The sequence below is a fragment of the Numida meleagris genome, chromosome Z, assembly GCF_002078875.1.
Source record: "Numida meleagris isolate 19003 breed g44 Domestic line chromosome Z, NumMel1.0, whole genome shotgun sequence".
Classification (NCBI taxonomy): Eukaryota; Metazoa; Chordata; class Aves; order Galliformes; family Numididae; genus Numida; species Numida meleagris.
In genome coordinates this window covers 9,966,257-9,980,902 of record NC_034438.1, presented here as the reverse complement: position 1 = coordinate 9,980,902, position 14,646 = coordinate 9,966,257, and the positions used below count along the sequence as shown (strand labels likewise).

Here is a 14,646-nt window from a genome sequence, read left to right as displayed (position 1 = left end):
TGGGAAGGGAAGGGAAGGGAAGGGAAGGGAAGGGAAGGGAAGGGAAGGAAGAACAATGTACAATCAATTTTAACTGTGAAATTTACTTGGACATTTTAGAGGTGTTTGGGGATTTCAAGGCTGCCCATGCGAGTTCAGACATCAAGGCCACTGGTCTGAGTACAACAGTGCTTGCCTTGGGAACACAGCCACCACTACAGGGCAGCCCTTCTTGCTAAGGGCACAATGTCACTGCTGCAAGTGCAACTGCTGCACACTCTGCTGTTCCCCACTTACACTCACCTGGGCACTGGTACAGGCTGTGCTCCTGCTGTATTTCAAGCACAGATGTACCCATGTTGGCATCAAAAGTTAAGGAGGGCACTATTGTGTATTAAATTCTCTGCTGCATGTCATTACACCTGCAAGAATGTCTGTATACTTGTGACTGTAGTTGGCATGGATCTTCCTGCATCTCTACAACTGACAACATATGCAGGAATGGGGGTTGAAGGCTGAATTGCAGCCTCTGTCTGGAGCACCTGCTTTTCAGTCACACACTGTGGATCCTGCACCAGTGCAGAGCTGGGATGTGACCAGGGAACAGTTCTGCAATGCTGGAGTTGAGAAGTGTGTCTGTATTCCTGGGACAGACATAACCTGATTTCCCAAGTAGAACTGGGAAAGATCTTGAAGTCTGAAGCTCAGGAATAAAATGCCTGTAAATTAAACATGCGTGGGTTCATTGCATGGGAAGGCAATGCAATCACACTTCATCAGCTCTAGTTCCATCTAAAAGGCAGTGCTACAAACTAAGCAGAGCCAAGCAAATTGTCTCAGCAACAACAGTGCTGGTAGTAAGTTTAATAACTTACTTAATAACAGTCTGTAGTAAGTTTAATAACTGCATTCTTCTGACTACTCTAATTATTAAGTATTTCAGTTATAAGAACCATAGTCTAATGCTGATTCTCCTTTCAATGGCTTTAGTGTGTATATGGGAACAATGTACAGTTTGTGCAGGCTCATATATATAGATAGCTTATTCGTGGGGCTCAAACGTTAGAGCAACCACAGCACTTTTCTCACATAAATACCAAATAAATGGAATAAAAGCACGTTCTGAAGAGAGTTCAGTGGAGTATGTACAATACCAAATGACGAAAATATCTCTCAGGACTTGTCCCACGTAAGAGAAGAGTTATGGTGTTATTCTCTAGCACTGCTGTTCTCTACGCATTGAGGCCCAAAGACAGGTACAGAGTACAGACATTATTTCAGAAAGCACTGGATTTTATCATAAAATAATTTGTCGCCCCTGGACAAACACACCTCATTGGGAGAAGGCGGGGGTGGAGGCAAAGGAGGGGGTAAATCTTCATTACCCTCTCCTGGGGGAAACAAAGCAGATTCGGACTCAGGGTCCCCTGCAACAGCAGTAACAGGAGCAGAGGGAACAATACTATCCATATTTTTCACCGAAACAGGTATACCTAAGGAAGGGTACAGCCGATTCTGAGTACCCCCCTGCGCCACAGGTGTTGCTAAGCCCATCTGCTTAGCTGCTTGATCTGCAACATCCTGTTCCACCTTGTGGCACTTAATACAATTAATAATTTCTCGCCACGGTTTCATTAATTTCTTTGCCTCTTTACGATCATTAATCACATGATCCCATACCCATAGCATATTGCCCATCTTTCGCCACTCCTTGACATTAAACAATGTCCCGGTGTGCAAAAACGCACCCACTGAATCCCGCTTTTCTAAGAAGCATAATGAAAGCAACTGCTTTTCTAAAAAGCGCAATAAAAGCTGTTGGGCTACCTCCCGCTCCATCCTCGCGTCGTAATCCAGCGACCGCCAAAGAGAGCACCGCGTCGGCCGACGACTTTAACCGCCCCCGGATCCGCTACCCCTGGCAAGCCAAAAAGGCTTCTCCGCTGCCAACAATGCAACGGAGGAAAATGCAGTCCGTCACCACACACCACCCAGGTAGGGTCCCTACTTAATCAACCCTTATAAATGCTACGCATTGGTCCTTGTTCGGGAGCCAAATGTTGGGAAACTCCCCACGTTCCCCAGGGCTACCCTCCTGTAGCACGGGAAGCTTGACACTCAATATGAGTTCATGCAGCTTCAACTTTATTGTAGCAACAAACCATCTTATATAGCATCTATGCTTCCAGGGATACAGGGTCTATGCGACCAAGCGTATAAGAGAACAATACCGTTACCCAAGCTAATTTTGTGTACAGTACATGTTGTTAAGTACAGAACTCTACTAGAAACACCACATTCCATGCAGGTATAACTTGCCTCTTTCATCTAAGATTACATCGTAAATCATTAGTAAATCAGTAGCTACGTGCTGCCGAGCAACCTGCCCTCCAACATGAAGCAAAGAAAGGTGTTTGAATTAATTTAATAATTTAACCCCTGATTATGTTTTATGTTCCAAAATAATAATCAGTCTTAAGTCCAAACACAAAGTTCAGTGTAACCTTGGCCTGGTTTACTGTGCCCAAAGCAGCACTGATGTCAGAGAAAATCAAACAATAACTCATGAGACACCATCAGTCACTAACTTCTGAATCTCAGAGAGGTTAAAGTCTAAAAATGCTGTAACTGAGAAAATGAGATCTCATTTCAAGAACGTTTGGTTGGAATAGCTGATCAGATGCCTGCTTTGGCCTCCCACCATGGAAATGCAACATAATTTTGATCTCTTTATTCGTGTAAAATAATCAGCTGTAATTGGATCTATTTTCAAAGTAACATAAGGCTTGCTGGCAGAAGATGAACAAACAGCTCTGATCGCTGAGGAGCTGCTGCAGCAGTGCACTATGCAGTAACTCAGCTGGTGAGGCATCAAGTATGAGGGTATGAGTGGTGGGATTTAAACATGAATTCTGTGCAGAAGTTCTGTATACTGAGTTTGCTACTTTCTTTGAAGGAATAATACTACTAGCATCAACAGAAAATTAGGCAATCGTTCTTAGAGATCCCATCAACTTTTACTTTAGGAAAAAAATAAGCAAAACTGTTGTTTTTCTCTGCAGAGCAATAGCAAGCAAAAGGCAAATCCTTTCACTGGGCTAAAAATTGTAGACACCATTAAACAGCTGCCAAGGATTATTCCTGACATTTACAATGAAATCAGATGTAAGTAACACACTTTTGCAGGCTGAAAAACAAAAGCAATCATAAGTGATTTGGTTTTACCACATGTGGTAGCAAATGAGAGTCTTTATTTCCAAAACAGCCAGGGAACTGGGTGCTTGTTTCCCAGTGAGTGCCACTGGGATTTGGGCACAAAAGTTCAAGTTGCAGGACAAGAGAGTTGCAGACGAGCATTTTAAGCCTGCGAATTATCTCCTTGAACTAAGACTACCCTTAAAAGAGTGGCTGGTGTTACACCCAACTCATCTTTGGACTGAAAGAACAGTTATTTTCTTTCCCATTGCCACTTGAATCCACAAGCAAGTTCCCACACATCTAAGGAGTGCTGGAGGTCAGTCACCAGCTGTGCAGAAGAGAGAGTAAAAAGAAAAGCTATTTCTCTGCCTTTTTATACTTCACATTCTGAGATGTCCAGATGCATGTTTCTGCTGGGACAACAGAACTTCAGAGTGAAAAGACAATGCTTATGTTACCATGTTCCTTCTAAAGGATTTTCCATCTCCAGCTATTCAAAATACATGATGACAAAGCTGGATTTTTCCTCTACTTCCAATTCCTTAAGCTGGTTGAATCTCAGGATATGGTTTCACATACAGATAGAGCTGAGCTATGTCCACACTGTTAACCAAAGGATCCCACTCTCCACTCATTCTCAGATCTGTGTTTCTCCTTCCTTCCCAAGTTCAGCTTCCAAAATTCTCACATCTGCATGGGACAATCAGTTCAATTTCACATGATTTCTCACACACAAAAAAAATCAGTTTTTCAGCTGCCAAATTTAAATAATCAGAAGATCTTAATCCATCATCCTCTTCTCTGTGCACAGTATTTCTTTGTCACCAATGCAATCTGGGAGCCCCACTGCAGACACAATGCTTTGGGACCAGCACTTCCAAACAGGGAAAGGCAAGATTCGAGAGCACAGAAGAGGTGAAGATGAAGAGACAAAAGTTTCACACTACATGTGGTAAGCTAAAAGAATGAGAGATCAAGATGCAAATCAAGGACAGTGCAAAAAACAGCTGGAATGGGTGAAGGCAAGAACCAGATTAGGGAAAATATCCACCAGAAGGAAGGAGATATCTCCAGTAAAATGATATACTCAAAAATGCAGTTTGTTAAATGCATGAGAAACAGAAGTGAAGAAAAGCATCCAACAAAGTCCTTTGGAGGAGCAGTCAGTGAAAGCTATTTGTTGCAGATGTATTTTACAAGTCACAAAGGGAATGAGACTACACTAAACACTCCTCAGCTTCAGTAATGCTCAGCTTGAGTAGTCCACCTTATAGCTATAAGTGAATCTGTAAAGAAAAATACACTGTCTGCATACTCCACATCCAAACACTCTGTACTGGACACATCCAGAAGCATAGCTTAAATACTTGGTTTGCATCATGAAGGGGAGATGCCAATACTCCTCATTAATGCGTCAGTAAAGGTTATGGTATGACCAAGAAATTAGGACTGAAATCAGCAGGATTTTTGATACATTATACTCTCTGGGGTTTGACATTTTGCCTTTGAAGACTAATTTTTAGCATTAATTAATGAAGAAACATAGGAATATAAATAAAATGCTGCTAGAAGAAGGGGTTTAATCTGCAGGTTGTTTCATTTCAGAGAAGAAGATAAAACTATTTTCCCTTAAAAGACAATAGGATATTACTGTTCAGACTAAATAAGTTCTCTTTTTCCCTTAAATTGAAGTTCACCATTTGGGAAAAGTAACTTTGCAGAAAAAAAAAAAAGCATATCTTTTACCCAGCAAGCTTAAGAGTGAAAGATGTTGGCAAATTGTATCTCCGATGGGAAACAGAGGCAGCAGAACAGTTCTTACAAGGGTTGAAAAATCAAAAAGGGCCCTCAGTTATGGCTTGGAAGAAAAATTATTTTGTGAGTTATTTCCCCTATGGGCAGCTTTGTACTCTGTCATGCTTGTGCTATGTGATGTTGTGATGAAAGGTCATATACTCTATGTTCAGCAACATACAAATCTGAAAGGGGAGAATTGGCTGTGCCATCGCCTGGAACAGCAGTGAACATTTTTAAAGACATCAAAATGCCTCCTTTTCTCTTTTATTAATGCAGTTACTTATTCCTGAATCAGAAATCATGTGAAATTTATTATTTCCTTCTAATCACATAACTCCTTGCCTTATTTTCAGTCTGAACAGGCTTACAGTTAGTTTTAGTTTCTGGTGCCAAAAAAACAGGTCAGCCTAGTGACCTCCAATTCAATGCCTTGTCTCAAAAAGCATCTGCTTAAAACACCTTTCTGATGGAGGCAGTATGGGACATCTTTCTCTAAGAAGAGCTGCCTGCTAGAGGCTGTTCCAAAAGCAGAGGGTTTTCAGTACTGCCCCACAGCAGCTTTGCTGGTCATGACATGGCTGGTAAACATTTCTGCGTCCACCAATTTCAGTGCAGCAAGAAATATGGGGAATTCCGTAAATGTGAGCACAGTTATAAGATGGATTTTCAGATTAAGCTGTCTCAAGAGACTATGGCAACCCATTATATCCCAAAAAGCATTCCTTTCCTTTCTTCTACCTCACCAGAAGATCTTTGTTTTCCTGGTTACATCAGCAAGCTGCATTAAGAGCAATGCAAATATCATCTGTAGGATTACAAGCTGAACCACAAAAATCATAAAAGGTTATAGAAAGAACTTTCTGCTTAAATCCCTGCTAACATTTGCTGTGGTGCTTGAGAAGCCAAGCTGTTTTGTTAGGTACCTTGTGTATGTGAAGTGGCACTATTGTTCCGTGCTTGATATTAAAAATGGGCACAAAAGATCCACATGGATCAGATTATTACACAGGTAATAAACATAGAAGAAACGCTGAAGAAAAATCACACAAATTTGCAGTTATTGGATTCCATTAGATCTGTGGATCAGTTTGGAGCTGGAAGAAAAGAGTAAAGACAGTCAAATGAAAGAGATTCACTCTGAAACTGAGTTGAAAAAAAGTCACAGAAAGGAAAATATGCATTTGAACATTATTCCATGCATTTAGGATAGATTCTGATGCTTGTTTATTTTTTTTAAGCGTGCACTAAAGCACTGCTCTCTAGCTAAAGTAGGCTTGTGTGCAATCTGTCATATGTTGCTTAAGTTGCAAATCTTCCAAAAATAAGGAAAATATTATTAAAAGCTGAAAGAAAATATTTTAGAATTATATTTCAATAAGCTAAGAAAAGATACAAAGGGCCATATTAATCCCTGTTGCCATCACACTGACGACAACAGAATTGTGTTTGGAAATGTCTGCATCAGTATTGCCAGACATATATCTGCATCTTACAAAACCAGAAACGAACACAACGAGCCAAATTGCTGCTGCTATCTGCATCCCAGCAGACTCATTTGCTTTCACAGCCACTCAAAGAGAAATTTACTGCATAGGTCCAGTCCATCAGTCCTTACAGATATGGGCCTCATCTCTCTGTTTTGTTAATGAGTGAAGATACGAGTTGAGATCTATAACTCAACTCAAGTCCTGATACTGTTATCAACCGCCTTGGTAGGCTAGATCCATGGTCCATTTAGCTCAGTATTATAAATAGATCTAGCAGTGATAAAGTGAACACTGTTTAGAGCGTGACCTTGGAAGTCCTGATGTTTTAAGCCTTATCCTTCCCCAGCATCCAGAAAGACTGATGTCATCGAGTACAGCCCTGTTTTTTTTCAGTACCCCTTTCTGCACACGCTTTTGTCACATCTTTTTTCCAACCTACCTTTACCACTCCTGAGGTAGGCTCCAGACGTGCTTCTCTTTTTGTTTCAGACTTTTCCCCAGTGCATATCACTAGTTTTTCCCTGTCATCTAGTTCTTGCGTTTTAGGACAGAGAACAGAAATTCTTCATTTCAGTTATTCATTGCCTTCAAGATTTTCTAAATCGATCACAAACCTCCCCAGCCATTCCCCCACAGACTGGGGAGTCCCAGCTTTTTCTGGGGTGTCACACAGGTACAGCAACACCATGGATCAGTCTAGTGCCTGCCTCTGCTTTACAATAAATTCCTTGTCAGTGGCCAGAAGAAAAGGGCAGGAATTGCAATTCACTGTGGTTAATAACAATTCAGAATGAAATCAAGATGAGCAATAGGTAAGCAGAAAGGTGAATTTTAGATCTCATCACTTTGCGCTTTTTTTATTTTTATTTTTACTTTTACTAATAGGACAAAAAAATCTCTCGGAATTATGAGTTTGCACTAAGCATACTTTAAACACATGCATTTTTTAAGAAATTTGACTAACTTCCACAGAAAATCTAGAAAACCTGTGGTTACAAGCAGCTGGTGGGAATATCCACTTTGCTCAGATCTGCTGGGATTAGACTGTCCACCCGAAGCTGAGCGGTGCTGTCAGAAACCATAGAATCATTAAGGTTGGAACAGAGCTCTAAGATAATCTAGTCCAACCATGAGCCCATCCGCACCATGTTGACTAATTACATCCCTCAGTGCCACATCTACATGTTTCTTAAACTAAAGGAAGGGAGATTTAGTTTAGATGTCAGGGGGAAGTTTTTAACCAAGAGAGTGGTGAGGTGCTGGAACAGGTTGCCCAGAGAGGCTGTGGATGCCTCGTCCCTAGAGGTGTTTAAGGCCAGGTTGGATAGGACCCTGGCAATCCGATCTAGTACTTGCTCTAACGGCTGGCAACTCTGCCTATGGCAGGGGAGTTTGTAATATGATGATCCTTGAGGTCCCTTCCAACCTAATTCATTCTATGATTCTTAAGCACCTTCAAGGGACACATAAGAAGGAAGGGATGCTGTCCAGGGGGACCTCAACAAACTTGAAAGGTGGGCCCATGTGAAACTAATAAGTTTCAACATAGCAAAGTGCAAGGTTTTGCACTTGGGTCAGAGTAATCCTGGATACGTAAGTAGATGGGGAGAAGAACCCTTGAAAGCAGCCCTGTGGAGAAGGACCTGGGGGTCCTGGTGGATGAAAAACTGAACATGAGCCAGCAGAGTGCTCTTGCAGCCTGGAAGGCCAATGGTATCACGGGCTCCATCAGAAGAGGGGCAGCCAGCAGGGACAATGAGGTGATTGTCCATCTCTACTCTGCCCTCGTGAGGCCCCATTTGGAGTATTGTATGCAGGTCTGGTGCTCCCAATTTTCCAACAGGAAAGATGTGGAGCTGTTGGAGAGGGTCCAGAGGAGGGCCATGAACATGATCAGAGGGCTGGAGTGCCTCCCCTACAAAGACAGGCTGAGGGAGCTGGGCTTGTTCAGACTGGAGGAGAGAAGGCTGCGAGGAGACTTCACTGCAGCCTTCCAGTATTTAAGAGGCGGTTATAAAAAGGAGGGGAATTAACTTTTTATTCAGGTAGACAGTGATAGGACAAGGGGGAATGGTTTAAAGCTCAAGGAGGGAAGGTTCAGATTGGATGTCAGGGGGAAGTTCTTCACAGAGAGAGTGGTGAGGTGCTGGAAAAGGCTGCCAGAGAGGTTGTGGGTGCCCTATGCCTGGAGGTGTTCAAGATCAGGCTGGATAGGGTCCTGGGCAACCTAGTCTAGTACCAGATCTGGAGGTTTGTGGCCCTGCCTGTGGCAGGAGGGTTGGAACTTGGTGATCCTTGGGGTCCCTTCAAACCCAAGCCATTCTATGATTCTATGATTCTATGATTCTATGACAGACCCCATACGACTCCATAGGAGCACCACTTGTGACAGGTCACCAGCTGCATTTAATTCCATTCCCACCATTACCCTCTGGGCCACGCCATTCAGCCAGTTCTTTACACAGCAAAGAGAGTACCTGTCCAAGCTGCAGGCTGCCACCTTCTCCAGGAGAATACTATGGGAGACAGCATCAAATTCTTTGCTGTAGTCTTAGCAGGTTACATCCACAGCCTTTCTTTCATCCACCAGACAGGTCACTCAATCATAGAAGGAGATGAGGTTGGTCAAGCAGGGCCTGCCTTTCATGAATCCATGCTGGCTGGGCCTGATCACCCAGTTGTCCCACATACGCCATGTGATCACATTCAAGATGATCTGCTCCATAACTTGCCCAGTGCTGAGGTCAGGCTGATAGGTCTATAGTTGCCCAAATCCTCCTTACAACACTTCCTGTATCTGAGTACCCTTAAGGATAACTTTTCTGACAATTAACAACAGAAGCAAAGTTGGCATTGAGTACCTCAACCTTTTTTCCTCATTCTTAGTGGTAATGATAGTATTGCTGTGTCTCAAACCCTTGCCCTGACCTGTGAGCACTCAAATTTTAATTAAGATCTCTCAGGCTTCATGTTATCACATTGACCCTTTGCAGTGGGGCATAACAAAGCATTCAGAACAGCCAGTATCTGCTAGGTAAAGCAGACATAGTAAAACATAATGTATGAAGGTTTTCAAATGAAATTACCTGGTTGGAAATTTTCAGATACTCAAACATAAAGCACAGAGGTTGCAAAGCAATCAAGTCAACAGCATTTCTAAAATATATCACAAATATCTTGACAGGATTCATGGCAAGGAATAAAAGTCTAGCTTAGCTTAATTATGAAACTTAACGATATTCTTCGCATCAACCTGTTTTTCAAGCGTAAAACATTATTCTGTAAAACAAATGGAAAGCCAGCTGATATTATTTTCCCTTCCAGACTCCCTGCAAAGCCGTGTGTCTAAACCAATTGCACTCACATTTCAGAAAACATCAGCCTCCCAGGCTGAACATTCATCTGCCAAATTTCAGCCTGAAAGGTATTTGGGAGTAGGGGACGTGATACCAAATGTTAAATTCCACCAGGGTTTTTAATGGAAGCACTGACAGCGCAACATCGTAACTGCAACCCTATCTTCCTGGATGCTCTCTCTCCAACTGCTGGTTTGCTTCTGATTCAAAACCACGAACGGCTGAGATGTACCTTTTCCAGTTATTTCTTATGTTACTTGTACTAGGTGTAAACTCCCCCTGAGGACTCAGAGCCCCCTTCCTGCAAGATGATGCATGCCACCCTGCACAAACTCCTATTATCTACAACAGGGCTTCCTGTGAGTGTAAAAGTTTGCACAAATCAGTCTACAAAATGAAAGCCTAAGAGTCTGCATTTGAGAGCACTTTCGCCTCTGTCTCCTGTCCTCCCTGCAGCTGGGCTATTGTTATCTCTCCCCCTAAGACAAACTTCCTCCTCAGCTCAGTCAATCAAGGCTCTCATCCCCCACTTCACAGCACTACACTCCAGATTTCCATGCTCCTCATCTTTTTACTCAGCAGACAGAAATTTTCATTCACTTTTTTTGCTTTTCCTAATTAACAGTCACTTCTTTACTCCTTCTAAAAGCTCCAAACCCTCCCTAGCATCTCAGCTCAGGCTCAGCTCCTCATAACCTTCACTCGTGAATGAAGCTGAAGTACGGCCAATATTTTCATGAACTAGAACATAGCCTCAGCACAGGAGAGACGTGGGCCTGTTGGAGTGCGTCCAGAGGAGGGCCACCAAAATGATCCGAGGGGTGGAACAGCTCCCTACGAGGACAGGCTGAGAGCTGGGGCTGTGCAGCCTGGAGAAGAGAAGGCTGCGGGAGACCTGAGAGCGGCCTGTCTGTATCTAAAGGGGCTGTAAGAAGGAAGGGGACAGGCTCTTCAGCAGGGTCTGTTGTGACAGGACAAGGAGAAATGGCTTCAAACTAACAGAAGAGAGATTTAGATTTGATATAGGGAAGAATTTTTTTTTTACAGTCAGGGTGGTGAAGCACCAGAACAGGTTGACCAGAGAGGTGGTTGGTGCCTGTCCCTAGAGACTCTCAAAGTCAGGCTGGACCAGACTCTGAGCACCTGATGGAGCTGTAGGCGTCCCTGTTCATTGCAGAGGAGTTGGACCAGGTGACCTTTAAGGGTCCCTTCCAACTCAAGTGATTCTATGATTCTATTTGATTCCCCAGGCAAGAATTTGGCTCTTAGTGGATGTGCATCCCTGTCAAAATCCGTTCTTAAAGAAACTTCCTACGGATTTCTTTTTTACTTAAAAAATATTGTTTGCACTAAGTTATGTAAAATGCATTTCTAAACAAAACTATTTGCAGTGAACCAGCAAAATAAGCATGGTGTAACAGTATTTATGCATTTTGAAGATTTTGTTTCAAGGCCAAACTTGCAAAAACAACTGAAGCAATAACACTGAGGATCCTTGACTCTCCGTGGTGCTTGAGCCTAGTTTTCACTCCCTTTGTTGCTGCTAAGGTGAGAATCAGATTGATTTGTTGTCCCAAAACCGTTATTGGATTCTAAACACTTAGTAGAAATTTAGATTTGTTACATCTTCTGTAAAGGGTCTGTCTGGTTCCAGATCTCTGATCTACTGTGGCCACATTTCACAGAGAGGATGAGGTTGGAAGGGACCTCTGGAGATGCTCTAGTTCAAACAGCTTCCTCAAAGGGGGCAATTGCAGAAGGTGACCCACGGTCATGCCCACGTGAGTTCTGAATATCTCCAAAGTTGGAGACTCCACCAATTCTCTGGAGAACCTATTGCAGTGCTGGATCATCCTTGGAACAAGAAAAGTTTTCTTACATTTGAGTTGAGTTTTTTGTATTTCGAGCTTGCACACACTGCCTCTAGTACTCTCATTAAAAAGTCTGGCTCTGTTGTTTTTAAACCTCATCCCACCAGGGATAACAGGTACGTTGGTAACCCCAACTAAAGCTCTCCCTTTTCTAGGTTGAACCAAACCAGCTCTCAGTCTCCCCCCACAGGACAAATGCTCCAGTCCGTTTGCCATCTCCACTGAACACCCTCCAATATGCCCGCATCTCTCTTGTACTGGGGAGCCCAGTACTGGACCCAGCACCTCAAATGCACCTCATCAGTGTCAAGCAGAGGGGAAGGATCGCCTCCTTCAATAGTTTGCCATCAAAAATAAAGCCTCATTTCAATTCAAGCAAAGATACGCAACTGATCATCTCTTCTTACCTGTTTCCCGAGTTCCTAAAAACGTAGGACTGTGACTAGTTCTGCTCTACAGATTTATTTGCCAGCATATTTACTAGACTGGGGTACACGTGGGATAATTACCATTTACCAGCTAATCCCAGACCTTGCTTCAATCCAGAGAAACTGTACTGGCATAACGTAATACCCAAGTGCGCACAGCATAAGGACAGCGAGTTTTGTTCTCAGGCAGTTCTGACCATTCCATTATAATGTGGGATATTGGAGGAAGAAAAGGAATGGCCATCGAGCTGCAAGGACATAACGATAAAGTTCAGTCTCTCTCCTGCGCTCACCACACTCGGCAGCTCATCTCTTGTGGTGCTGACGGGGGAATCGTTGTCTGGAACGTGGATGCTGAGATCCAGAACAGGCAGTTAAACACATTTCCACACTGTCTACCTCCTTTCACATTGCTTTCATTGCTGGACTTGCAGCTTTTTGTTTTCACAGACAACAGCATTCCCTTTAGGATAAGGCTTAACTTTGTGTTTGCTTTTATTTTTTATAGGGAGTTTTTTTTCAGAATAGCAATTTTAGAAGATATTCTTGGTTTAGAAAACTGTAAAGACAGATCCATTATTACTTGATAATTCCCACTGAATGCACTGTCTCCCTTTATCTCTCTGAATTCTGTACAAACTGGAAGGCACAAAACACTACAGTCTTGCATTTTCAAGCATGAAAACAGACTGCTTTAGTTTTCACATTTTACTGTAACTAGATAGTTGTGTTTTCTCAGCTTAAAATCTCTGCTGATCAGTAAAAAAAAAACCTATTAGCCCAGGTATTTTCTGCAATTACTACTGCTGAAATTCTGAACTACACCGAACACTTGCTTGCTGAAATGGTAACTTAATGAGTTGTTAGATCTTGCTTCTAGATTTTCTTCTCACAGTAGAGAGCTTTTGCAACAGATTCACTGCAGAAGCATGCTTTCCCACTTCTACTGTAGGGAATAGTCATCTGGCTTCCTCATAGTGTTTTATAACCAGCCTGTTTCCTGAAGCTTTATGTAAGTACATGAGACTGAAGGTAAATTCATTTAGATGCACTCTTTCAAGAAATCCATTTGGGTTTTTTGAGCTGTCTTCCATCTTACAAAACTGAAGAATCACTGCAACTTCAGTAAAACAGTTGTCATGAATAAAATAGACATACTTTGAAGCCCTGCGAAGAGCATCTCCTGACTAGAATCCACCTGGAGAAAGGCCTCACCTGGGGAACCCCAACAGTCTTCTGTCCATCTGCTCCTGTCAGGCACACTGTCCACACACACCTACCACAAAAAATGGATCTGCCTCCTTACTCTGTACCTTAGTTCTGCAATATCTTCCTGCAACCCAGGAAGAGGTGATGGCATTACAAATTGTGAGGCATATTTACTAAGAGGTATGGCACATTCAGTAGTCTGAGGCACTTTCAAATTACTGTGATTTGAAGTTGAGAGTAGCGTGGAGATTTTCGACATGCGCAGTCCTCTCACCTTTTGAAAAAAAGCTGAAGGGTTTCTACCTGCAGACCCACAAGTGTAAGAATTAGATACACCCTATCTTCTGACTTTTTTCCATCATTTAACTGGTCAAAGTAGAACAAATTATAACACACAATTTGCCAGTGCTAATTTTTTTGTTCTCCCTTCTTCTCCCAAAGCAACAACACATTTTATGGGAAAAAAAAATCTATTTATTTTTTTTAATTATTTCTGGTCTCAGACCAAGTTTCCAAGTGGAAGCAAATTTCTACGTCCAAGTTATAACCTCTGAAAACAGCATATAACGAGAATGCTGACACAATATTAAGTGGAGTGACATGAACGGCGCCAACATAATGTAGTCAAAACATGTGGGAAAAAGTATTTTGTTCCAGAAGGATATGAAATCCCCAACTCAAAATAAAGTATATGTCTGGTATTTACTGGATTCTACCAAACATAACAATTTTGAAAAACATATAAGGGCTTTGGGGAGTATAGAATTCAATAACACTTCAAAATCTCTTAATCTCAGATACACTTGAGACAAAGGGATCCACAAGCCACAGTAAGGGGTAACCTCTTTCCTTTCTCTGCAAAAGCAAGAGGGGATTCACCCCAAGTGAATAATGCTAATAGATATAATAGGAGTTCAGCAAAAGATCTGCATAGGAGAGGCATTCAAAAGCCCACACTGAATACAAAATATTATAAACCACTTGAAACAAACTGTAGCATCTATGCCACATAATAACTATAACACAACACCAGAAATTAATCCTTTGCAAGACAGCAGAGGTAGTTTCAACACTGACACAAAGCTGAGCCTTACATAAACGATGAAAGCATTACTTTTTATTAGTTGTTAAGCACTGATGTTGTATTCACTTCTTCATCAGAGAACCCTTGTCCTTAGGGACTTACAGCTGCAGGCCCTTTGCCATTTCCACGAGCCAGCTCGTAAGTCCTCTCAAACTCCAAATGTCGAAATGGATAAAGAGGTCCACCACCACAAATTGTGTGACTGCACAAAAACATAATGAAGAAACAGTATGAAAC

General features: G+C 42.2%; 1 long non-coding RNA gene across 1 annotated transcript in view; it reads right to left on the bottom strand.

The window, feature by feature from the left end:
• LOC110389728 overlaps positions 1–2,133 on the bottom strand; it is an 8,358-nt gene extending 6,225 nt beyond the window's left edge. Inside the window, exon 1 of the long non-coding RNA XR_002433355.1 lies at positions 1,807–2,133. This is a non-coding gene — a long non-coding RNA (uncharacterized LOC110389728). The remainder of the gene's footprint in view (positions 1–1,806) is intronic.